The 27,247-nt window shown below is 44.7% G+C and overlaps 1 protein-coding gene across 4 annotated transcripts in view; it reads right to left on the reverse strand.

The window, feature by feature from the left end:
* Window positions 1-27,247, reverse strand: part of NUTF2 (nuclear transport factor 2) — a 61,499-nt gene that overhangs the window by 32,126 nt on the left and 2,126 nt on the right. The window contains exon 1 of one of the 4 annotated variants that reach the window (XM_065416505.1): window positions 18,548-18,566. The exons of the other annotated variants lie outside the window; for them this stretch is intronic. The gene's annotated coding sequence lies outside the window, so the exon portion shown is untranslated. Of the gene's footprint in view, window positions 1-18,547; window positions 18,567-27,247 lie in introns of those variants that run through there. 4 annotated transcript variants of the gene reach the window in all.

Genomic DNA, 27,247 nt, shown 5'->3' on the forward strand with positions numbered 1-27,247 from the left:
TTAAGGTTAGTGTGGCCGCAATTCGATGTTATTGGCCTCCAGGAGCTATCCCACAGTGCACCATTGTGACCGCTCTGGACAGCAATCTGAACTCTGATGCACTGGCCAGGTGGACAGGAAAAGCCCCGGGAACATTTGAATTTCATTTCCTGTTTGCACAGCGTGGAGAGCACAGGTGACCACAGAGAGCTCATCAGCACAGGTAACCATGCAGGCTGATAATCGAAAAAGAGCACCAGCATGGACCGTACAGGAGGTACTGTATTTGATCGCTATATGGGGAGAGGATTCAGTGCTAGCAGAACTTCGTTCGAAAAGACGAAATGCCAAAACTTTTGAAAAAATTTCCAAGGGCATGATGGAGAGAGGCCACAATAGGGACTCAGATCAGTGCCACGTGAAAGTCAAGGAGCTCAGACAAGCCTATCAAAAAGCAAAGGAGGCAAACGGTCGCTCCGGGTCAGAGCCGCGGACATGCCGCTTCTATGCTGAGCTAAATGCATTTCTAGGGGGGGCCGCCACCACTACCCCACCTCTGACTGTGGATTCCGAGATGGGGATAATCTCATCAGGTACACCTGATGATTCCGCGGAAGGGGAAGAGGAGGAGGAGGAGGACGAGCTGGCAGAGAGCACCCAGCTCTCCGTTCTCCCCAACAGCCAGGATCTGTTTCTCACCCTGACTGAAGTACCCTCCCAAGCCTCCCAAGCCAGTACCCAAGACCATGACCCCATGGAAGGGACCTCAGGTGAGTTTACCTTTTAAAATATAAAACATGGTTTAAAAGCAAGCATTTTTAATGATTAATTTGCCCTGAGCACTTGGGATGCATTCGCAGCCAGTACAGCTACTGGAAAAGTCTGTTAACATGTCCCTGGAGGATTTCCGCTCCATCCCCAGACATCTCCATGAAGCTCTCCTGGAGGTACTCCAAAAGCCTTGCCACAAGGTTTCTGGGCAGTGCAGCCTTATTCCGTCCTCCATGGTAGGACACTTGACCATGCCATGCTAGTAGCAAGTAATCTGGTATCATTGCCTGACAAAGCCTGGCAGCGTATGGTCCCGGTGTTTGCTGGCATTCAAGCAACATCCGTTCTTTATCTTGCTGTGTAATCCTCAGGAGAGTGATATCGCTTAGGGTAACCTGGTTGAAATACAGGAATTTAATTAAGGGGACAGAGGTGGCCGTTCCTACTGGGCTGTTTGCCTGTGGCTGAAAAGAAATCCTTCCCTGCATTTAGCCAAGTGCAAAGCGGGGGGGGAGAGGATTGGCCCAGAGCTTTTCGCGTTTTGCTAGCAGGGATCTTCCCTGATACCAGCCACGCGGTGGGGGGAGGGATAAAGCACTCATCCCAGAGAATTGGATGGTGGGGGGGTGTTAACCTTCAGCAGCAGAAAACAAGCTAACAGGAAAACTGCAGCACAACGGGCTTTGCTTGGTATGTGGGAAAGCAGGGCGCAGAAGCCTAAAGACAGTGGCTTACCATGGCCGCATGCAAGCTGAATTCTGTTGCCCGGACCTGCGTCTGTGATCTCTAGCAGCAAAGCCACAGGCACTCAATATTAAGAGGCAAAATGCGACCTTGCACAGAAATCACATGTGCTATGTAATGTGAATAGTATTCACCGTGAAAGAGTATAAGCATTGTTCTGAAAAATGTATCTTTTTAAAAAATTCTCTCCTTTTTTCACTCCCTCCAGCAGCTGCAAATGTTTCAAGCCTCCCTCCTCCTTCCCGAAGGCTATCCCAGATAAGGCGTCGGAAAAAGAAGACGCGAGACGAGATGTTTGCCGAAATCATGCAATCCACCAGGAGTGAAAGAGCTCATCTGAATGAGTGGAAGGACACGGTTTGCAAGTATAGGAAAGAAGCCAGTGAACGTGAGGACAGGAGGGACCAACGTGAGGACATGAGGGACCAACGTGAGAAGAGGAGAGACGCTCGAGATGAGAGGTGGCGTCAGGAAGATCAGAGGAGGCAGGATGCAACGCTGGGGCTGCTGCGTGAGCAAACAGACATGCTCCGGCGTCTGGTGGAGCTTCAGGAACGGCTGCTGGAGAACAGAGTGCCGCTACATCCCCTGTATAACCCCCCTACCTCCTCACCATGTTCCATAGCCTCCTCACCCAGACGTGTAAGAACACGGGGGGGGAGGCTCCGTACACCCTCCCATTCCACCCCAGTGGACAGCCCAAGCAAAAGGCTGCCATTTTTTTAACCTTTTTTTAGTGGGCTTTTCCTTCCCGCTGATCCTCCTCCCAAACCCCACTCAGGTTCTCTCCCTCTTTTTATAATCAATTAATAAAGAATAAATGATTTTTAAACAATAGTGACTTTATTTCCTTTGAAAGCAAGCTGGGGGAAGGGGGAGGGTGGGTTCCTTACAGAGAATGAGTCAATAAAGGGGGCGGGTTTTCATGAAGAAACAGAAATTTCACACTGTAGCCTGGCCAGTCATGAAACTGGTTTTCAAAGCTTCCCTAATGCGCAGCGCTTCCTGGTGTGCTCTTCTAATCGCCCTGGGTCTGGCTGTGTGTAATCAGCAGCCAGGCGATTTGCCTCAGCCTCCCACCCTGCCATAAAGGTCTCCCCCTTGCTCTCACAGAGATTGTGGAGCACACAGCAAGCAGTAATAACAATGGGGATATTGGTTTGGCTGAGGTCTGAGCGAGTCAGTAAGGATCGCCAGCGACCTTTTAAACGGCCAAATGCACATTCTACCACCATTCTGCACTTGCTCAGCCTGTAGTTGAACAACTCCTGACTCCTGTCCAGGCTGCCTGTGTATGGCTTCATGAGCCATGGCATTAAGGGGTAGGCTGGGTCCCCAAGAATAACAATTGGCATTTCAACATCCCCAACGGTTATTTTCTGGTCCGGAAAGTAAGTCCCTTGCTGCAGCCGTTTAAACAGATTGGTGTTCCTGAAGACGCGAGCGTCATGAACCCTTCCCGGCCAGCCCACATGGATGTTGGTGAAACATCCCTTGTGATCCACAAGTGCTTGCAGCACCATTGAAAAGTACCCCTTGCGGTTTATGTAGTGGGTACCCTGGTGCTCCGGTGCCAAGATAGGAGTATGGGTTCCATCTATCGCCCCACTACAGTTAGGGAATCCCATTGCAGCAAAGCCATCCACTATGACCTGCACATTTCCCAGAGTCACTACCTTTCGTAGCAGCACCTCCGTGATTGCTTTGGCTACTTGCATCACAGCAGCCCCCACAGTAGATTTGCCCACTCCAAATTGATTACCGACTGACCAGTAGCTGTCTGGCGTTGCAAGCTTCCACAGGGCTATCGCCACTCGCTTCTCAACTGTGAGGGCTGCTCTCATCTTGGTATTCTGGTGCTTCAGGGCAGGGGAAAGCAATTCACAAAGTTCCATGAAAGTGCCCTTACGCATGCAAAAGTTTCTCAGCCACTGGGAATCGTCCCACACCTGCAACACTATGCGGTCCCACCAGTCTGTGCTTGTTTCCCGGGCCCAGATTCGGCGTTCCAAGCCTATAACCTGGCCCATTAACATCATAATCTCCAAAGCACCGGGGCCCGCGGTCTGAGAGAATTCACGGTCCATGTCCATGTCCTCATCACGCTTGTCGCTGCGCTGCAGTCGCCGCCTCCTCCTCCTCGCCTCTTTTTTCTGGTCCTGGGTAAGCATAAACTCCACGAGAACACGCGAGATGTTTACAATGTTCATGACTGCGTTCTGGAGCTGAGCGGGATCCATGCTTGCTGCGGTATGGAGTCTGCAGAGTTCACTCAGGAAAAAAGGCGCGAAATGGTTGTCTGCCGTTGCTTTCAGGGAGGGAGGGGGAGGCTGTACCCAGAACCACCTGCGACAATGTTTTTTGCCCCATCATGCACTGGAGTCTCAACCCAGAATTCCAAGGGGGGTGGAGACTGCGGGAACTATGGGATAGCTATGGGAAAGCTACCCACAATGCAACGCTCTGGAAATCGATGCTAGTACGGTAGCTTGGACGCACACCACCGAATTAATGTGCGTAGTGTGGCCGAATACATTCGAATTTATAAAATCGGTTTCCTAAATTCGAATTATATAAATTCGGATTAATCCCGTAGTGTAGACATACCCTAATTAGCACCGGTGAAGCCTCAAATGGAGTACGGCATCCAGTTTCAGCCACCATTCCTTAAGAAAGATGTTGACAAACTGGAGAGAGTCCAGAGGAGAGCAACAAAAATGAGGTTTACAAAACATGACCTATGAGGAAAGGTTGAAAGAATTGGGCATTTTTACTCAAATGAGCAGGTGGGGGGGGGGCACTAACAGTTTTAAAGTATGTAAAACATGGTTATAAAGAGGATGTTGATCAATTGTTCACCATGTATTCAAGGCCTGCAGTAGAGCCAAACTCCAAGCAACCTAACGAGTGCAGCTGGCCTAACTGGCTACGCCGCTTGATTGGTTGTAAGAGTCAGCAGACTGGGTCTTAGCCTACTAGTAGCAGCAGTTCATCATTCACCCATGGCTGTGATATCTCCTGGCCCTGCTTATTTCCAGCCTTGCTCCAAAGCCCTGCTCCTGCCTTGCCTCACTCGAGGTACCCTGGTTCTGAATCTCAGCTCCGATTCCTGACTTCAGCTCTGGCCTCTGACGATGGTTCTGACATGTGCTCCAACCACTCAGAATGATCACCCACATCCCAGTCCCTGACACCAACAATGTGCTATCCACCTACTGCCACCGTGCGCGCACCCTTTTGGAGGAATACCTGTTCATTTTGTGGTTTGACTGGATGCACAGAGATTCATTGCTGGGGGTAACAAGTGCCCACGCTAAACAGCTCTATGATGGGGTCAAAGCTCCACTCTCCCTGGCCAAGGCTCAGCCCGCTTCGCCAGTTTGTTTCAATGAAGAGCTTCCCCTCAACAGAAAAGACAGAGCAAGAGGAAGTTCTTCTCTGCCCAAGATAGGAGTCATCTGGTTTCTCTATGCAGAGACAAGACCTGATGCTGCTCTGCTTGTTCAAACAAGCCACTGAGAAATGTTTGTCATAGTCTGCATATGTCTGTGGAAGAATCAATCGTGGCAAAGTTTCCAGGCACTTCTGGATGACCTTGAGCTCTCGCTAAGTCTATGCTGTGTTCCACTGCCCACATGAGCAGAACCTCTTGACTGTCTCCTTCTTGCACTGGGCTCCCCACACAGTGTTCACTATTACGATCAACTTTGCCTGGCTTTGCTATCTAATATCCATGCAAAAACCTCACCGTTCAGTCACTGGGCTAGGGATTTGGGGGACGGGAGGTGTTTAATGTTGTTGTGCTCAGAGCTGCACAGAAAACCTTTCTAAAAATCACTAGATGAACAGAACACGACAAAAACTGCTTAAAATAACTAAAGCTTAAAAATACATATTTAAGGCACACTGCTAGAAAACTCAATATTTAAAAAAAAAAAAAAAAAAAAAAAGTTAACAGTGTCTTGTTCAGCCTAGTTCTTTGGCAGCATCCACAACACAGCCCCAGTTCACATGGTTTAGGAAAAGTGAAGGAGCATTTTCAGAAACAGGCCCAGGAGGTTTGTGAGGTGCATAAAGCTTAACATGCATCCATCCATGGAGTTAGAATTGATACCATTAAAGTAGTCATAGATTCATAGATTCTAGGACTGGAAGGGACCTCGAGAGGTCATCGAGTCCAGTCCCCTGCCCTCATGGCAGGACCAAATACTGTCTAGACCATCCCTGATAGACATTTATCTAACCTACTCTTAAATATCTCCAGAGATGGAGATTCCACAACCTCCCTAGGCAATTTATTCCAGTGTTTAACCACCCTGACAGTTAGGAACTTTTTCCTAATGTCCAACCTAAACCTCCCTTGCTGCAGTTTAAGCCCATTGCTTCTTGTTCTATCCTTAGAGGATAAGGTGAACAAGTTTTCTCCCTCCTCCTTATGACACCCTTTTAGATACCTGAAAACTGCTATCATGTCCCCTCTCAGTCTTCTCTTTTCCAAACTAAACAAACCCAATTCTTTCAGCCTTCCTTCATAGGTCATGTTCTCAAGACCTTTAGTCATTCTTGTTGCTCTTCTCTGGACCCTCTCCAATTTCTCCACATCTTTCCTGAAATGCGGTGCCCAGAACTGGACACAATACTCCAGTTGAGGTCTAACCAGCGCAGAATAGAGCGGAAGAATGACTTCTCGTGTCTTGCTCACAACACACCTGTTAATACATCCCAGAATCATGTTTGCTTTTTTTGCAACAGCATCACACTGTTGACTCATATTTAGCTTGTGGTCCACTATAACCCCTAGATCCCTTTCTGCCGTACTCCTTCCTAGACAGTCTCTTCCCATTCTGTATGTGTGAAACTGATTTTTCCTTCCTAAGTGGAGCACTTTGCATTTGTCTTTGTTAAACTTCATCCTGTTTACCTGAGACCATTTCTCCAATTTGTCCAGATCATTTTGAATTATGACCCTGTCCTCCAAAGCAGTTGCAATCCCTCCCAGTTTGGTATCATCTGCAAACTTAATAAGCGTACTTTCTATGCCAATATCTAAGTTGTTAATGAAGATATTGAACAGAGCCGGTCCCAAAACGGACCCCTGCGGAACCCCACTCATTATGCCTTTCCAGCAGAATTGGGAACCATTAATAACAACTCTCTGAGTCAAAGCTATGATCAAACTTTAAGCCAACCTTTTTGATGCAAGCAGATTCTCATTTCTTATTCTAATGACAGTCTAAAATTACGCTAGAACTCTGTTATACTCTAGAGACAATTTGGCTCATTTACTGCAGCATCTGGAAAATTTATCTTCAGTGCTATTTAAGCTGGAGGCCAAAATGTACATCAGTAACTGGGTTTGAAAGAGGAGAACCAGAGTGACAAACAAAAGAAGTTAAATGCATGAATAGTAGAAAAATCTTCAAACTGAATAGTAATTCTAAAATTCAAGTGACCTACTTCTCTCTTAGAGAGAGCTGAGGAACAAAACCTCTGAGAATCCCTCCCAAGAAGGAAAAGCTACATTTTCTTTTTCCTAAATTGAGAATGAGCTTTAGGGAATATCTACACAGTAATGTAAGCCCAGGGTTAGTGGAATTTGAGTCAGCTGACCTGTGTCCAGGAACTCTGGGCTTGAATGTCTACACTGCATTTTAACCCTAGGTTAAGGATTTTCTGATCCATGCTCAAACCCAGGACTCTAGTATCTACACTGCAGTGCACAGACCCAAGTCAAAGTAACCCTATCCCAGAGTGCTTAGTGCCTGTCCGTCCGTCCCCGGTTGACACTCTAGCCCAGGGGTCAGCAACCTGTGGCACGCAGGCTGATTTTTAGTGGCACGCTGCTGCCAGCCGGGGTCCTGGCTGCCAGCCCTGCTCAGCCCGCTGCCGGCCTGGATTACGGAACCCCAGACCAGCAGCGGGATGAGCGAAACCTTAAATTAATGGCACACCACTTCCCAAAGCTTGTCGACCCCTGCTCTAGCCCTACAAATGTGTTGCACTTTGGGAAAACTCTACTGCCCCCATTTCCTAATTGTGACGGTGCTACTGATAGGACTCAGGTGCCCATAAAGAACAGATGAGTACATAAACTGCATAATTAGCTCCTTTGGTGGCTATCCCAGTAGAATGATTGCCATGTGAGAAGGCTTTATACCGAACTACCATCTGAGAATTGGGCTCTCCACTTTTAGACTGAGGCACATTGGCAGGAAAATGCCCATGTGCACCTGTTCCGAGGATAATTAGGACATCAGTCTCCAGGGCTGTCAAGCTATTCAAATGAAACTTTGCAAGTCTTAATATTTAGAATGGGATGTTCAGTGAAGGCGTTTTTGTTTGGTTGGTTTTTTATTTATTTTTGTCTGTTTGTTTTGATATTTGACATAAAATGTAGGTTTCAGAGGAAGAACAGACACACTTCTGCCTGGCTGCTGCTAAGTGGTGAAATGCATCCCCAGCACTCCCCGGGGATCGCAGATCCCGTCCCACACTGCACCCAGGAGGCAGGAATAAGGGATCCCCAGGAGGCTGTGGGGAAGTTTGGGGGCTGGTTCCCACTCACTGCCCTGACAGTGCAGGCTGCTGCCCAGGTGTGTCTGCGCACACAGCCCCAGGGAGGGGAGGGGGGCCCAGAAGCAAGGGACAGAGAGAGGAGTGGGACCTGCCACATGAACCATAACTAGAGATCTAAGCTTTCAGTTGGCATATGAATTTGTATGATTCCCAAATAAGCCGACAGCTGCCTGTTTAAAATCACTGCAGTGTAAAGCTAGTAGCAGGTATTAACATTAAGAGATGCATTGGCACCTGGCACACATCCACTAGCACATTCTGCTGCAGCTAAAAAGGTTAGCTAATCTGAACATTGGCTATTTCTAAATTAAATCTTCTCTCATACGTCACATGCATTTCGCTTCAAGAATCCATTGCACCAGCAGTATCGATTTAAGGGCAAGCTATTTACAAACACTGCTGTAACCTCTTTTTGCTCCTAGCTAAGAAACTTGCAATCCCCACTCTCCCTGTGCACACATAGCCTCTTCCAACAGCTCCAGATGGACGCCATTGCTCTGGAAGTTTTACAAATCTTGGCTGGAAAGTCCCACCCCAAAAAGAAATGAAATGGTTTGTTTTTAATCTAGACTTAAAATGGGACAGTCCCTGCAACCTTTACTATGGAGAAGCTACTGTGACTATGGTGGGGACTGGACTTTACGCCTATACGCACGATACATACCTGAAACGGAACAGTGTGGTATATTGTTTTGTTACATTCTTTTTTAAACTTAGTACTTGAGCAACTCAAATTGTCAAATATTTGACATTATTTGTACTAATATTTGACCAACTACAGATGCACAAAAATATACACACAAAAAAGGTGAAATTGGTGAATATGTCATAAAATCATAGGAATGTAACACTGAAAGGAATCTTAAGAGGTCATCAAATCCAGTCCCTGAGCTGAGGCAGGATCAAGTAAACCTAGTTCATCCCTGACAGGTGTTTATCCAACCGGTTCTTTAAAACCTCCAATGATGGTGATTCCATAATCTCCCTTGAAAGCCTATCCCAGAACTTAACTATGTAGTTAGAAAATGTTTTCCTAGTATCTAACCTAAATCTCCCTTGCTGAAGATTAAACCCATCCCTTCTTGTCCTACCTAGAATGGACATGGAGAACAATTGATCACAGTCCTCTTTCTCACAGCCTTTAACATATTTAAAGACTTATCAAGTCTCCCCTCAGACGCTTTTCTCAAGACTAAATATACCCTTAAAAAAAAAAAAAAAAAAAAAAAAACCACACAAACCTTTCCTCATAGGTCAGGTTTTCTAAACCTTTTAATACTTGTGTTGCTCTCCTCCAGACTCTCTCCAATCTGTCCACATCTCTCCTAACATGTGGTGCCTTAACTGGACACAGTACTCCTGCTGTAACCTCACCAGAGCAGAGCAGAGCACAATTTCCTCCTGTGTCTTACATACTACATTCCTGTTAGTATATCCCAGAACAACATTAGCCCTTTCCACAACTGCATCACATTGACACACATTCAATCTGCAATCCACTACAACACCTAGATTAGGGCTGTCAAGCAATTAAAAAAATTAATCGTGCGATTAATTGTGTAGTTAAACAATAATGGAATATCATTTATTTTAATATTTTCAATGTTTTCTACATCTTCAAATATATTGATTTCAATTACAACACAGAATACAAAGTGTATAGTGCCCACTTTATATTTATTTTTGATTACAAATATTTGCACTGTAAAAAACAAAAGAAATCGTATTTCAATTCACCTCATACAAGTACTGTAGTGCAATCGCTATCATGAAAGTGCAACTTACAAATGTAGAATTATGTACAAAAAATAACTGCATTGAAAAATAAAACAAAGTAAAACTTTAGAGCCTACAAGTCCACTCAGTCCTACTTTCAGCCAATCACTCAGACAGACAAACTTGTTTACAATTTGCAGGAGATAATCCTGCCCGCTTCTTGTTTACAATGTCACCTGAAAGTGAGAACAGGCGTTTGCATGGCACTTTTGTAGCCGGCGTCGCAAGATATTTACATGCCAGATGTGTTAAAGATTCATATGTCCCTTCATCTTCAACCACCATTCCATAGGATATGCGTCCATTCTGATGATGGGTTCTGCTTGTGTGACGCATGGCTAGAAAGGGTTAAACATTCTGCAAAATAAAAAACCCTCAAAAGACACATGGGAAGATAATGTTTGTGTTTTTGTGTATTTACATATGTATGAGTCGGGTCGACAAAGTAGTCAACAGTCCCTGTCTATGCTATATTCTGATAATTCAGACGTCAAAAGAACATCCTATCATTTAAATGAATTGTAAATATGGGATATCTCGTATTCATCTCTCTTTGAAATGTACTGTGAATGGTGGAGGAACAAGCAAATAGCCTTATGTTAATCCGTATAGCTAAGTACCGGTGATGGACCTCCTTCAAAGTCATCCTAATGACCTTTTGTTCCCAGAGGAACTCCCAACTTGTCAAAGAGAACATGAAATTGTATAAAAGATCCTTGGGTCCTGATTCTGTCATCTCAGATCTGCTTAGACTTCATCAGGGGAATTTTGAGTCGCAAGACTTCGTACACCCTGAATATGCTGGTACGCCCTGAATGTGAGATTTGGACATTGGACTATGACCTATGATCTGAACTCTACAGGAACTCTTTGCAACTGCAAAGCTCTGCTGTGAATCTGAACCTCAACTAATTGATTTCATGTCTGTATGTATATTGAACTTTTAACCATACTCTCTCTCTTTTGTTTTTTAATAAATGTTAGTTTAGTTAATAAGAATTGGCTGTAGCGTGTATTTGGGTAAGATCTGAAACATGCATTAACCTGGGAGGTAATGTGTCCGATCCTTCGGGATTGGTAGAACCTTTTCTTGTATAGGATGAAATAAGATTTACAGAAATTTTCATCATATCTGACATGGGTATCTGGATGGAGGCCTGAGGCTGGATCACTTTAAGGCAGGGGTTCTCAAACTGGGGATCAGGACACCTCAGGGGGTTGTGAGGTTATTACATGGGGGGTCACAAGCTGTCAGCCTCCACCCCAAATCCTGCTTTGTATTCAGCATTTATAATGGTGTTATAAATTAAAAACACTTTTTTATATATTTAAGGCGGGGGGATCGCACTCAGAGGCTTGCTATGTGAAAGGGGTCACCAGTACAAAAGTTTGAGAACTACTGCTTTAAGGGAACTGTGGTGTTTGGACTTCTGAGTAACCAGTAAGGTATGAAAGAAGCTATTTTATGCTGGCTTTGTAAATCTAAGTATTAGTCAGATGCCACCAGCAGAAGGTTGATTTTCTTTTTTGATGGTTTGGGTTCTGTAGTTTCCGCATCTGAGTGTTGCTCTTTTAAGACAGCTGAAAGCATGCTCCACACCTCCTCCCTCTCAAATTTTGGAAGGCACTTCTGATTCTTAAACCTTGAGTCGAGTGCTGTATCTATTTTTAGATACATTGGTATCTTCTTTGCATTTTGTCAAATCTGCTGTGAAAGTGTTCTTAAAACAAACATGTGCTAGGTCATCATCCGAGACTGCTATAACATGAAATATATGGCAGAATGCGGGTAAAACAGAGAGAAAGACATACAGTTCTCCCCCAAGGAGTTCAGTCACAAATTTAATTAACTCATTATTTTTTAACGAGCATCATCAGCATGGAAGCATGTCCTCTGGAATGGTGGCTGAAGCATGAAGGGGCATCCGAATGTTTAGCATATCTGGCACGTAAATACCTTGCAACGCCGGCTACAAAAGTGTCATGTGAACACCTGTTCTCACGTTCAGGTGACATTGTAAACAAGAAGCAGGCAGCATTATCTCCTGTAAATGTAAACAAACTCGTCTGTCTTAGCAATTGGCTGAACAAGATGTAGGACTGAGTGGACTTGTAGGCTCTAAAGTTTTACATTGTTTTGTTTTTGAGAGCAGTTACGTTTAAAAAAAAAATCTACATTTATAAGTTGCACTTTCATGATAAAGAGATTGCACTACAGTACTTGTATGAGGTGAACTGAAAAAAACTTTTTGTTCATCATTTTTACAGTGCAAATTTGTAATCGAAAATAATAATATAAAGTGAGCACTGTACACTTTGTGTTCTGTGTTATAATAGAAATCAATATATTTGAATAGGTAGAAAAATATCCGAAAATACTTAATAAATTTCAATTGGAATTCTATTGTTTAACAGTGCGATTAATCGCGATTAATTTTTTTAATCATGATTAATTTTTTTGCCTTAATCGCAGTTAACTCACGTGATTAATTGACCGCCCTAACCCAGATCCTTTTCAGCAGTTCTACTGCCTAGCCACTTATTCCCCATTTTGTAGCTGTGTCTACACTACGGATCTTACAGCTGTACCACTGTAGCTACACCGCTGTAAGGTCTCCTGTATAGCTCCTCTATGTCGGAGGGAGAGAGCTCTCCCGCCAGCATAAATAAACCACCCCAACAAGAAGCAGTAGCTATGTCGGCAGGAGAGCATCTCCCACCAAAATAGTGCTGTCCACACCGGCATTTTTGGTCGGTGAAACTTATGTCGGTCAGGAGCATGTTTTTTTCAAAACCCTGACTGACAAAAATTTTGCCAACAAAAGTGCTAATGTAAGAAAAGTCTCAGTGTAGTACTTTGCACTTGTCTTTAAATTTATTTTTGTTGATTTCAGACCAATTCTCCAATTTGTCAGGTCATTCTGAATTCTAATCCTGTCCTCCAAAGTGCTTGCAACCCCAACCCATTTGGTGTCAACTGCAAATTTTATAAGCATACTCTCCACTCCATTATCCAAATTATAATGAAAATATTGACTAGTATTGGACCCAGGACAGACCCCTGTGAAACCCTAACTAGATATACCCTCCCAGTCTGACAGCAAACCATCTTTTTTATTAGTCTTTCAACCAGTTGTGCACCCACCTTATAGTATTTTAATCTAGACCACATTTCCCTAATTTGCTTACGAAAATGTCATGCGGGACTGCATCAAAAGCCTTACTAAAATCAAAATATACCACATCTATTGCTTCCCCCCCATCCACTAGGCCAGTAAACCTGCCAAAGGAGGAAATTAGGTTGGTTTGGCATGACTACTTCTTGAAAAAAAATCTATGCTTGGGGTCTCACAGGACACGTGACCATGTCACCTGGTACTGGAATCCATCTTAAAATGATGCCTTTCCATTTAGAACAGGGATCTCAAACACGTGGCCCGCGGGCTGTGCCCCCCCCCAAGTTATTTCCTACAGCTGCCAAGCTCCCCTCCCCCCCAGTGCGCCGAATCCCTGCTCCTCTGCCTACCTCCAGGTGCTTCCCGCCGCCAAACAGCTGTTTCGCTGCGCTTTTTAGGAGGGATGGGGGAGGAGCGGGGAGACGCGCACTCAGGGGAGGAGGCGGAGAAGAGGCAGGGCGGGGATTTGGGGAAGGGGTTGGGACAGGGAGGGGGCGGAGCTAGGGTGGGGACTTGGGGGAAGGGGCTGGAATGGGGGCAGGGAAGGGGTGGGAAGAGGCGGGGCCTCATGGAAGGAGTGGAGTGGGGGCGGGGGCGTCAGTGATGCTGCCCTCGGGCCAATGTACTAGTCCTCATGTGGCCCTCGTGGTCATTTGCGTTTGAGATCCCTGATTTAGAAGGAGGGGACCCAAAGAGAGAAAAGATTCCTGCCTTGTACCAAAGGTATATAAAGAGGTGGAACAGTACAAAGGGAGCTACAGTCATGAGAAATCCCCTAGCTACCACCTGAGCTAACAAGAACTGTACCGGGGAAAGGATTGGGCCCAGACTGTGAAAGAAGCTCATTGGAACATCTCCGAGGGTAAGATTTTATCTGTAATCAGTTTTCTACTGTATTAGGCTTAGACTTGCGTGTTTTTGTTTTATTTTGCTTGGTAATTTACTTTGTTCTGTCTGTTTTTACTTGGAACCACTTAAATCCTACTTTTTATACTTAATAAAATCACTTTTTGCTTATTAATTGACCCAGAGTCAGTAATTAATTCCTGGGGGACCAAACAGCTGTGCATCTCTCTCTCAGTGTTATAAAGGGTGAACAATTTATGAGTTTACCTTGTATAAGCTTTATACAGAGTAAAATGGATTTATTTGGGGTTTGGATCCCATTGGGAGCTGAGTGTCTGGGTGCTAGATCCAGGAGCACTTTTTCTAAGCTGTCTTCAGTTAAGTCTGCAGCTTTTGGGGGATGTGGTTCAGACCTGGGTCTGTGTTTGTAGCAGGCTAGCATGTCTGGCTCAACAAGACAGGGTACTGAAGTCTCAAGCTGCCAGGGAAAATGGGCTCAGAGGTAGTCTCAGCACATCAGATGGCAGTCTCAAGGGGGACTCTGTGATCCAACCCGTCACACCCCCCATCCACTAGGCCAGTGGCTCAAACTTTTTTACTGGTGACCCCTTTCACATAGCAAGCCTTTGAGTGCAACCCCCCCCCCTTATAAATTATAAACACTTTTTAATATATTTAACACCATTATAAATGCTGGATGCAAAGCGGGGTTTGGGGTGGAGGTTGATGGCTCGCGACCCCCCCATGTAATAAGCTCACGACCCCCAGTTTGAGAACCCCTGCACTAGGCCACTAAACCTGCTAAAGAAGGAAATTAGGTTGGTTTGGCATGACTTCTTGAAAAATCGATACCAGCTATTCCTTATAACGAAGGCTGCGAGTCTGTCACGGAGGTCATGGATTCCGTGACTTTCCATGATCTCCGTGACTTTTGCAGCGGCTGGTGCTGGCTCAGCGGCTGCCCAAGCCAGGCAGCCCCTGGGTCAGCAGCAGCAGTTTGGGTGTGTGGGAGGAGGCTAGTGCAGGGGGTTGGGGAGTGCGGGGGGGGGCTACCCGGCTCCCATTGGCCAGAGCCTATGCTTTGGATGCATGTCTTTCTCGGGTGGTGAAGGCCAAATACAGTGAGAAAAGCATTCCCAGCTGGCAGGGATTTTCAAACACCCCAAGGCTGGTTTGGGCATTATTTGTTCTGACCTGAGGATTCTCTTCTGTGGTGCTCTGCAGGTTAACAAGCATATGGAAACACTGGAAGGGCTAGGGAAGAGGCATGAGCAGTAGTGTTTTCAAAATGTCAATGACACCCAGCTCCCTCTTTCCTGCTGTCAAACATATCACCTAACATTTAGTAGACTGGGGCATGGCTGAGGGGTAGGTGGCTAATACTCAGTCTGGAGAACAGAGAGGGAACAGCAGAAGGTTGGAAGAAAAACACAAGAAGCGGCAAGGATTATCTGTCCTTTTGAACGAGGAGTACTTGTGGCACCTTAGAGACTAACAAATTTATTTGGGCATAAGCTTTTGTGAGCTAAAACCCACTTCTTCGGATTCATGCAGTGGAAAATACAGTAGGAAGATATATATACACACACACAGAGAACATGAAAAAATGTATTTTCCACTGCATCCATTTTCTACTGTATTTTCCACTCCATGCATCCGATGAAGGTGCCACAAGTACTCCTCGTTCTTTTTGCTGATACAGACTAACACAGCTACTGCTCTGAAACCTGTCCTTTTGAGGGTCTCAGCCTTTAGTAACTGGAGTCTGCAATCTAGGAGTACTATTTGACCTATGGCTGCTGTTGGGTACAGCTCCCCACCCCCATTGCTGTTCAGCCCAGAGTTCATTTCTTTCAGATGTAGACCTTGCTAACGTAATCCAAACTTTTATACCCTCAAAACTATGTGATAGTGCAGGGGTCGGCAACCTTTCAGAAGTGATGTGCCGAGTCTTCATTTATTCACTCTGATTTAAGGTTTCACGTGCCAGTAATACATTTTAATGTTTTTAGAAGGTCTCCTTCTATAAGTCTATAATATATAACTAAACTATTGTTGTATGAAAAGTAAATAAGGTTTTTAAAATGTTTAAGAAACTTCATTTCAAATTAAATTAAAATGCAGAGCTCCCAGGACCGGTGGCCAGGGCCCGGGCAGTATGAGTGCCACTGAAAATCAGCTCGCGTGCCGCCTTCGGCACGCGTGCCATAGGTTGCCTACCCCTGCGATAGTGTAATCTGCACAGGGCTACCCCTTTACTCTAGCCAGAAACTGCAGGCAGTGAAAAATACAGCAGCCCATTTGTAAACCGTCTCTCTCTGGGAGCAAAGCAGCAGTGCCCTGGGACCAGTTATCCATTTAGCTTCTGAACGAAGTTGAAGGTTTTGGATTTAACCTATAGAACTCTACATGGCTTGGGGACTCCCTGCCTGAGACCCCGCCTTCTCCATTTCCAACTGCCACAAAGCAGTCTGCAGTGCTCCCGTTGGAGCCCCAGCCATGTAGGAAAGCAGCAGCTGTCAGCAGAGCATTCTTTGAGAAGGACATGGCAGCTCTACAAGACTTTGCTTACAACAGCACAGGCAGGCGGGGTGTTAGGATATCTTAACTGGTCTCCTGCTGGACAGAACCTATACATTACATTTCTAGGATGTCAGGCTAGCTGTGGTATGTTCTCTTCCTGAAGCTAAGTGGTAGCTTCCAGCAAAGAAAGGGTCAGCACGAATAAAGACATTACCCTGAGCTCTTAAGAGAGCAGTAGCTCCTATTCTAGAAGGTTTCAGATAGAGGGCCCGAGGAACAGCTTTTCAGTCACACTGCCTCTTGTAACAAACAAAAAATCATGCAGCAGTCTCTCCTCTGGTAAATCCCCCAAACTTGAGTGACACATCTAGTCTCATTTACCATACATTGGTCCTAGCAACCAGCATGTTACATTATATACACTGAGCCCTTCTTTCTGCTCATGCAGTGTGACTAACGTATTCAGACGTGTCACTTGGGAAAAAGACAAAGTGGGTGAGGTAATATCTTTTATTGGACTAAACTTCTGATGGTGGAAGGTACAAGCTTTCAAGCTACACAGAGCTCTTCTTCGGGTTTGGGGAAGAAACAGATAAACATTCTCTTACATATGGGTAATTCCAGAGCCTGCAAGAGTTTAAGAGTTAGCATAAGGAGGAATCTTTGGGGTTTGGGGAGAGACTAGTTTGTACATTCTGACCAGTAACACTGTTTTACCTGCATACTGAAGCACACCCAAAACCAGACTCTACGGTCTCTTTCCTGCAGGAAATGTAGAGAACCTCAGAATATTTAATGGTTATTTTTAGCTTTTTAGAGTATGCTAGAGTAGCTCTTCAGCAATAAAAATCCTACAGTATTGTCTGTTTATATTTCAATGCTAGCTTTGCTTAGCATTTCAATGTGGAAGTACTTAACTTCAATTGTTAATGAATACCAGACCCTGTAAGAGCTTTAGAGTTGACCATTCAGATGGAATCCAGGGATAGTCAACTGCAAAACTTGCCCAGTGCAGAATCATCAAATTCAGTCACCAAAGCCACATGAAGTCATACATGTCAGAGCAAAATTTTAGTCAACCCTTTGATTGAGGAGGCCAATGAAGAGGAAATAGACAGCCTAAAATGGGATACTCTGGCTACTGCATTCTAAGTCACTACTACAAACCTGCTTATTAGGAGTAGCAGCAAGTGAAGAATTGAGAGAGGTAATTCCTAGAAAATTAGGCAGCACCATTTCCTCAGCAAGCTACACAGAGTTCTATTCACTGAACTGATTTAAGACAAGCCAGAGTAACCGCAGATGAAAACACTGCAACTAGGAAAGGACTATTTTAGGTTTTCTATATCTTGCCCCAAAGCAAACATTCTTTAAGAACGGAGGAACTTTCCATTATGCACACATACTTAACAAAATTACTTAAATAAAAATAGTACTAACTTCAACCTTAGCAGCACAGCATTCCAACAAAAATAACGTCCTGGAAGTTCTAAGGGTTAGCTGCAGGTATACCCCCTCTGCCTATTCAGGCCTTTCTATGGGCCTGGGAAAACCCGTATTCTATAAGGAAACCCCCTTTGATTGGTTCCTTTTTCCCCATTCCCCTGCCTCCTCAAGAAGGGCAACCAATCACAGTTGCTGAACAGGATTGTTTAGGTGTGCTGTAGCTGGCAGGAATGCAGGGTGATCCTGCTCTGATTCCCAAGCCTGCAGTGGGGAGGAAAGAAAAAAGGCAGTTCCCACAGGTACCAACCTCAACCCTTGGCCTGAAGAGCAAGGTGCAGGAACAAAAACCCACCAATACACACCCCCTATCCTATATCTATATATATATATAGATATAGGATAGGGGGTGTGTATTGGTGGGTTTGTGTGTGTGTGTGTGTGTGTGTGTATATATATACACACACACTGCTGCAGGAGTAAGTGGGAAAAGCCTTCTGAAAGTTAAGATGTCGAAAATTAAATGCTGAGGTTTGTTGTATGGGGGCAGCTGAGAATGAAATGCTCAGTTGGGGGCAGGATGTAAAATGGCAGCATTAGGAGGAAAGAGAATTAAGCACTTGGTTAGGGGAAGCCAAAAAATGAATTGAATGAAAAATTAGAAAGGGTTCAGAAGAGAGGTACAAGAATTATCTGAGGTCCAGAAAACCTACCTTATAGCAAGAAACTTTAGATATGCCATCTATTTAGTTTGTCCAGGAGAAGGTTAAGAGACGATTTGATCATAGTCTAAAAGTACACAGGGAGAAGATTTCTGATACTTTAGGGTTCTTTACTCCAGCAAAGACAATGAAATGCAGTGGCTGAAAGCTGAAGCTAGACAAATACAGAATAAAAATTGGATGAATATTTTAATAGGGAGGGTAAGGAACCACTGAAATAACTGACCTATGGACATGGTGGATTCTCTCTCACTTGTAGTCTTTAAACAGAGACTTATGTCTCTTTCGAAAAAATACGCTCAAGGTCAACCACAAGTAGTGGGCTTGATACAGAAATCAGTAGGTGACATTTTTTGCTTATGGACTACTGGCAGATACGTGGCTGCCAGTAAGCCACATGCATTAGAAGACAATATAGATAGGAGCTGCTAGCTGCAGTCTTGACACCGGCATAGAGAAAGTCTTCCTAGATCAGGGGTGGGCAAACTACGGCCCGCGGGCCGCATCCAGCCCGCCGGCCCGCCAGCCATTTTAATCCGGCCCTCGAGCTCCTGCTGGGGAGCGGGGTCTGGGGCTTGCCCTGCTCCAGCACTCCAGCCGGGGAGCAGGTTTGGGGGCCGCTCCGCACGGCTCCCGGAAGCAGCAGCATGGCCCCCGCCCGGCTCTTACGCATAGGGGCAGCTAGGGGGCTCCGCTCCACACGCTGCCCCCGTCCAAGTGCCACCCCCACAGCTCCATTGGTTGGGAACTGCACGCCCAATAGGAGCTGTGGGGGTGACACCTGCGGACGGGGCACCGTGCAGAGCCGCCAGGCCGCGCCTCAGCATAGGAGCCGGAGGGGGGACCATGCCGCTGCTTCCAGCAGCTGCTTGAGGTAAGCACTGCCTGGAGCCTGCACCCCTGACCACCCCCCCGCGCCCCAGCCCTGATCCCCCCCGCCCTCCAAACCCCTCAGTCCCAGCCCAGAGCCCCCTCCTGAACTCCAAACCCCTCATCCTCAGCCCCACTCCAGAGCCTGCACCCCCAGCCAGAGCCCTCACCCCTCCCATGTCCCAATCCCCTGCCCCAGCCTGGAGGCCCCTCCCAGCACCCTGAACTCCTCATTTCTGGCCCCACCCCGGAGCCTACACCCCCTGCCATAGCCCTCACCCCCTATTTCATGAGCATTCATGGCCCGCCATACAATTTCTATATCCAGATATGGTCCTCAGGCCAAAAAGTTTGCCCACCCCGTCCTAGATGCTTTTCCAACATATGGTCATGAGCAGCTAAGTGGCTTAGAAATGTTACTGTCTGTGGAAAGAGTGTGGCTACTTGCTCATTTTCAATGAGCCTTAGGCTATGTCTCACTACCGCGGTAAGTCGACCTATGCTACACAACTCCAGCTACGTGAATAATGTAGCTGAAGTCGACGTACCTTAGGTTGACTTACCGCGGGGTCTACACCGCGGGGGGTCGACGGGAGAAACTCTCCCATCGACTTACTTTACTCTTCTCGTCAGGGGTAGAGTACAGGGGTTGACTGGAGAGCGATCTGCTGTCGACTTGGCAGGTCTTCACTAGACCCGCTAAATCGACTGCCGGTGGATCGATCTCAGAGCATCGATCCTGGCTGTAGTATAGATGTAGCCTGAGCCACAAGGCTATATAGCTACTGTTTGACTTAAAAGCAGTTTAAAAAAATATAAATCATTTTCAAGGACCTATGGAGTTAACATTTGACCAGGAGGACCTCAGACTTGTCATCTTCAGGAAATTATGGAAGTTCTTCCTTCACTTCACAGACAAACTAAGAGATAACACGTTTAGATCCCCAAAAGATACTTAATATGGTGTATGTAGGCTTGGAAGGATTAGATTTATATTGGTAAAGCAAGTAAATATCAATTTCACACACAAACCGACAAAAATATTTCCATCAATACTACTCAAAATTTTCAGATGGGCGGAATAAGAAAAATGTTGCTTGAGAACTTAAGAGTTTAATTTAAAGATATTTACCTGGGATGTTAGCAATTTGTGTTTTAACAATTATAAAGCTTTAACTTTTTGAACCTCAATGTTTGTCACATTATTATTGTCTGACATCCCCATAATTTCCCACAATGTGAAAATGTAAATCGATAAATACAAAAAACACTTAAAAATAAGCATTGATCTTAGCTGTCAAAATTCTAAAAATATAAAGATTGAATTCTGCAAAGCCTAGGTATTTGTAATCAGTCTGTGCAATTCACTCTTGCAGAAGGTTGTCAAGACAAGTAGTATGATAGTTAAAAAGATGATTGGAAAACTAGTTATTAACATCTGTAACTATGGAAGCTAAGATGGATATGTAATTAATTCTTATACTTCAAGGTATAAACTGAGTACATGTAGAGACTTTTCTTCAGTGGACATGGAGAACAGCCCTTAAAATATTTGAAGATCTATCAGGTCCCGCCCTCAGTCTTCATGTCCTTCTCCTAGCCTCCTCCCCTGCCCCCCAAAATCATTACTAAACAGCCAGCTAGGCTTATTATTGGGTGAGGATTACTTTTATCCTTTCGAGGCTCAGCAATGTGTGGATAAAATCAGTCACTATTCATTTAAATTTTACTAAAAACAAGTATTTTCTTCATAGTTGTACAGTCTTGATGGCTACTACAAAAGATGTTAAAAAGGAAATCTGCCTAAAACACCAAATTCTCTCTCGACACTGGGAACTGCAGCTCAAGTTTAGCATTATTTAAAAAAAAAAAAAAAAGTTACATGTAAACTTATCCTATTATCTACTATTTAACTGAGCACTGTTAAAGCTAGTAGGCGGAGAAATTGACTTAGTAACTTCATTTTGGTTTGCAGCCATTGAATCCTGTCTTCATATGTTTTTGTGCAATACCTAGTAAGACAGGACCCGGATAATTATTCAGACCTCTGGGTGTTACCATAATATACATATATTGTGTTATAAACCCATCACTTTCACACCAGCACCACAGTACTTTCTCCAGAGATCCCAAGCTTAACGGTATACATGCTTTGCCATCACTGAAGCCTTCCTCATCGCACCTAACTAACGCTCGCTCCTCCACTATCCTTTGCTTACAAAATTGCACAATTTTTATTTTACACACAACGGTCCCACATTTCAGAAATTTAAGTGCAGAAGTATTCAAAAAATTTTTGTTTGCACAATTTGCATGCAGTTACTTCAACTGCCTGTTCAACTGCAGTATTTGAGGGCTTAAAACTGCTGAAAACAAAAATCACACTCACAATGCTGTTAGCAAAGTCGTTTAGCAAACATGTCAATTGTGGTAATACACACTGCAAAGTCCTAGTAAAAGCCTGCACTACAAACCATTACACTACCAAAGGAACCTACTAGCAGTATCACAGAAACACAACACATTCCAGCAGAGAGGACTGCAAATGTTAACCTTATTTTTATCACTTGTGTTTTTCCAAGGAAGTGAACAGATTTAATAGAACATTCAAAGTGCTCATCCTTTTAGGAGTGTATATTAAGGAATATTAACTGGGAGTCAGGTGAGAAATGAATTCCACATCCCAAGACTAACCATCTTAACTGTACCAAGTTTACTTCCATCAATGATACAGAGAATCATCGCCTTTCCTCACCTCCACCCCCTTAACTCCAATACGTCAAATTCCTTTTATGCTCCTCATTTTTAAGACTAAGTAAGTAAGTCTTTACAAAAAGAACACAAGGAATTGCTGCTGGAGAGTAACTCGTCCCAGAACTGGAGGAATCCAAGGTACATACTATCCCAGAAGGAGCAGGTTGTTGTAGTGATATATTTAACTTTCAAGTAGCAGTTCTGCAACCACTCTCTCTATTTCTTACCACATATGTAATTGTTTTGTTCCAACGGGATATTCCAATCTAATATGATATATATCCCACAAATCCACATGTATATCGCATAGAATTCAGCCATACATTATGGATTTGATGCAGGAGTGACTGGGTAAAATACTACAGCCAAAGTTATGCAGGAGGTCAGACCAGATTATCAGAATAGGTTAAGAGAATTTCTGCTCCATTTGAGAACATGCAAATACATTGCTCTTACCCTACGTTTTTTTGCAATTGTTTACAAAAGATAGCAACAGATATTGAAGTTCGCTACTTGTATCAGGGCAAGCAGCTTCCTTCTCAGATCACACTAGAAACGAAGAAAACGCAAGTGTGTGCGCACTATCTCAGTCAGTCAGAAAATACACATTTGGCCCTAGTTCAAGAAGACCTGAACCTGTTATTTCTGTCCATGATACAGGCATTCATCCAGCCTCAGCTAAATTACTCCAATCTCCATGGGTACAGGACCTCTGGTAAAACAGTGTAGCAGTAACTGGACTACGCAAATATTGCAACAATACCTGAAGTCTAAAAATGCCAGATTTTGCCTTGCTCTGAACTCCCCAAATATGAGGCTCTTGCCATTTTTGTCCCCAATTCTCTTATTCTCCACTCCCCTGGCTCCCAATGCTCAGCTCCTTTTGCCTTTTTTCTGTGACACAAACCAGATAGCCAATATGAGGCACAGGGCTCCATGATGCACACACATAAACTAACAGGAACCTTAGGTCTTATCTACACTTAAGATTTGCCGCTTTAACTGGGCTAGTGTAGTCCCCAGGGTGGATATAGTTATACCAATATAGCTTATTCTAGTTTGGCAAAACAAAATAAGCTATACTGGTATAACTGCGTCTACACTAGGGCTTTTACTGGCATAACTATGTCAACAACAAAAAACACAACTCACAGCTTACTAAAAGTTATGCCAGTAAATTTTTTTTTAAGTTTAGACCAGACCTACCAGATCATAGGGAGGGAGTAGAAGGTAGCATTGCTGAGTAGCATAGAAGGAAAACAATGTCAAATTCATAAGTAACTGAAAAGAAAGTAGAACTGGGAGAGAAATTAAAGTGATAAGCAGTTAGACCAGTGGTGCCCAAACTTTTCCTGTTGTGCCCCCCTTACCAGTAATGGAATCTGTCCGCACCCCCCTCCATTACAGCAGTTGGTTCAGCAGAGGAGCTTGGGCTGAAGGCGGAGCTGAGGGCAGAACTGAGAATGCCGGAGAAGCTGGGACTAGAGCCAGAGCCAGGCTCCACCGTGCCCCCTCCGAACATTCCTCCGTGCCCCTGGGAGGGGAACGTCCCACACCTTGGGGACCACTGAGTTAGACTAAACGACAAATAAGCAGGGTTCACGTGTAACTGATAAAATTGTATGCAGTCTTGAAGTGAGAACAATACACTATAGAAAAAACAGTATAAAGTAAAATTTATCACACTTCAAATATCAAAATTAGTCTGATGAAGCATGGTTTGTCTCATTAGAAATAAACATCAAATAGGACCTACTGGATTTAGTCATTTAAAAAACAAACGCTAATTATATATTCATAGACAAGAGTTGTAAGTGCACTGAAATTGCTCCCACATGTGCCTGTATATTGTTTTCAGCATGTGTATTGGTTTGAGAAAGCATCCTGTATGTGGATGAAAGCCACAACCTTACGTACAGTTTATAACTTTACTTTCTTGTATTTTTCTGCAAGTAACCTGCAGATTTTTCTTCATGCTCTAGCTAGACTACATATTTTAATCTGCTCCAGTAATCCAACCATTATGGAAAATGGTAAGAAATCTTGATTTACTAAGAACAAAAGAACAGCCATACTGGCTCAGACCAATGGTTCATCTAGCCCCGTATCCTGTCTGCTGACAGTGGCCAATGCCAAGTGCTTCAGAGGGAACGAACAGAACAGGCAATCGAATGATCCATCCCGTCGTCTACTCCAAGCTTCTGGCAATGGATGACAGTTCTCTAGTTCTCTCAGACTACCAACGATCAAGAAATAGTTTAGACTTTTACCACTTATGGACCTTTATATGGGCTTTTTTCAGCAGTTTCTCTTTTTAAGAGGAGATAGTTATCTCTGTGTGATTAAAGTATCAGTTTCTGCTCTGAAACACAAACGTGTAGTGCAGGGTTTCTCAAACATGGGTCACCGCTTGTGTAGGGAAAGCCCCTGGCGGGCAGGACCGGTTTGTTTACCTGCCCCGTCCGCACGTCCGGCCGATCGCGGCTCCCACTGGCCGCGGATCGCTGCTCCGGGCCAATGGAGGCTACTGCAAGCGACAGCCAGTAAGTCCTTCGCACCGCTTGCAGCAGCTCCCGTTGGCCTGGAGCAGCGATCCGCGGCCAGTGGGAGCCGCGATCGGCCGGACCTGCGGACGGGAGAGGTAAACAAACCGGCCCGGCCCGCCAGGGGCTTTCCTTACACAAGCGGCGACCCCTGTTTGAGAAACCCTGGTGTAGTGCACTAACATGTGGTGGTCCAATTAATATTTTATTTCTATTGAATTTTATTACTATTGAATCTAGTAATCCATAAAGCAATCTGTATACAAATAGGGAAAACTGACTCAGTTAAATCTGGTTAGGTACAGTGGATCTGATACACTGATGCAATATTTGGATATTACCAATATGTTTTAAAATATTAAATAGCTTCTCACAATTCAGTTCTTACAATTGCATAAGACTCCAATCCAGATTAAACTTCCAAAAGAGTGCAAGGAAAAACTTGTTTTAAAAAAGGCAGTTCTACCAAGAGCTGGTAAGCTACTTCTGAAAATGTTTCTCCTGACAATTTATAAATAAACTCAGTCAACTCGAAAATTTGAAAGTTTTTTGGTCTTTGTATCATAACCTGTCAGACAGGAATGGTCCCAAATCAGGGATACAGTAAAGTAGAAAGCCCAACAACTCACTTTCTAGGCCATGGATGCTGGCTCTCATCTAATCCTAAAAAGACAAAAGGTTCTGTTGCTATGGGCAGCTGGGAGGTAGCCTTGCATTCATGAACGAGGTTACAGTTACAATCTCCTCCTAAAGTGTTTGTTTCATCTCCAGTCCAGAGACAGCTCTCAGCTTAATGCACACTTACATCGTAAGATATGAATAGCCATCTGCCATGATAACATTTGAATCATTCATCTGTGAAACAGAGGAGAATATGGCTATGAAAGAGAATAAAACAAGGAACCAGCATTTACCTCCTTGGTTTGGAGAGTTGGCATTCACATTGAGTACTGAGTGCTCTCCGAGCTAGAATCTGTAGAGTCCTCTTGTCCACCAGCACTTGCTCTTATACTAGTCTTGAAGTTGGCCCCTTTTATTAAGTGTTAGTGGCCTTCTGACAAGCTGTAGGTTAGGCGTTATGAATTTCAGGTTCTTATTTTGTTTTTCAACAGAACAAACAATAGATGGCTTCTGATCACATAATATGGGTAACTTGAGATAAGCATCCAAGTAGAGAATATGCAAAAAAGTGTGTAAATTCAATTTACAGATCTGATAGCACTTAGTACTTTACGTTTGCAAAACACTATACCCATATCCTCACAACATAGATGTAGTGCAGGAGTGGGCAAACTTTTTGGCCCGAGGGCCACATCTGGGTGGGGAAATTGTACGCAGGGCCATGAATGTAGGGCTGGGGCAGGGTGTTGGGGTGCAGGAGGGGTGCAGGGTGCAGCAGGGGGCTCAGGGCAAGGATTCGGGCTCTAGCCTGGTGCCGCTTACTTCGAGCAGCTCTGGGGTGGCAGCGGCACACAGCAGAGCTAAGGCAGGCTCCCTGCCTACCCTGGCCACGCGCCGCTCCCAGAAGTGGCCAGCTTGTCCAGCAGGGATGCCTGGGGGGCGGGATGGGGCAGGCGGCATTGCCGCACGCTGCCCTTGCCTGTGGGTACCACCCCTGAAGCTCCCATTGGCTGCGGTTCCCAGCCAATGGGAGCTGCGGGGGGCAATACCTGCAGGCAAGGGCAGGGCAGAGCCCACTGCTCTCCCTCCCCCCCCCCCCATGGCCAAAGGGACGTGGTGCCGGCCGCTTCCGGGAGCGGCGTAGGGCGAGGGCAGGCCTGCCTTAGCCCCGCTGGGCCACGGGGCTGGCAATCCCACGGGCCAGATTGAAAGCCCTGATGGGCCGGAGTCAGCCCACTGGCTGTAGTTTGCCCTCCCTGACGTAGTGCAAACATTGTTCCCATCTTACACATGGGGAAAAAAAGAAATACAGAAAGTTACTTGCCCAAGATCTTACAAGTCAGTGACACTGATGGAATTAGAACTCAAGATTTCCTCACTTCCAACACTATGCACCACCTTTCAGATACAGACAAAAATGGAATGCAATACACTGGGAATACTGGAGACAATTATTATAAAGGCAGTTCAATACGGATAATGAATTATTGTGGTTCCAAACAGCAGCTCTCTGAAGAACTATACGTACAGCTGAGTGATTACAAGGACAGGACAGACTACAGTTAAAGCAGCAAGCATCCCTACATGGAAAGGATTCCAGAAATCTCAATGTAATGCTTTCCAATAGGAAGACTGTACAAATAACAATAGCTGTAACAGAATTTGATTTATGTTTTGAAATAAGATTTTAAAGTCACGTAAAGTTTTTAAATTCTGAAATGGACCTGTTTCGTATGGTTATTTTTGAGATACATTTTCCTAGTTACCTGGAAGGCTAGTGGCTAGAGCTGAATTGTGTGGAAGAGCTAGTGAGAAAACTAGGTAAGGGACCTTAAGGTGACAGGTTTTTTAAAAGATTATGACAGCCTATCAGAACACACATTGCTTTTTAAAAAGCAGTCAG

This window comes from Emys orbicularis, chromosome 14 (assembly GCF_028017835.1).
Source record: "Emys orbicularis isolate rEmyOrb1 chromosome 14, rEmyOrb1.hap1, whole genome shotgun sequence".
Lineage (NCBI taxonomy): Eukaryota > Metazoa > Chordata > Testudines > Emydidae > Emys > Emys orbicularis.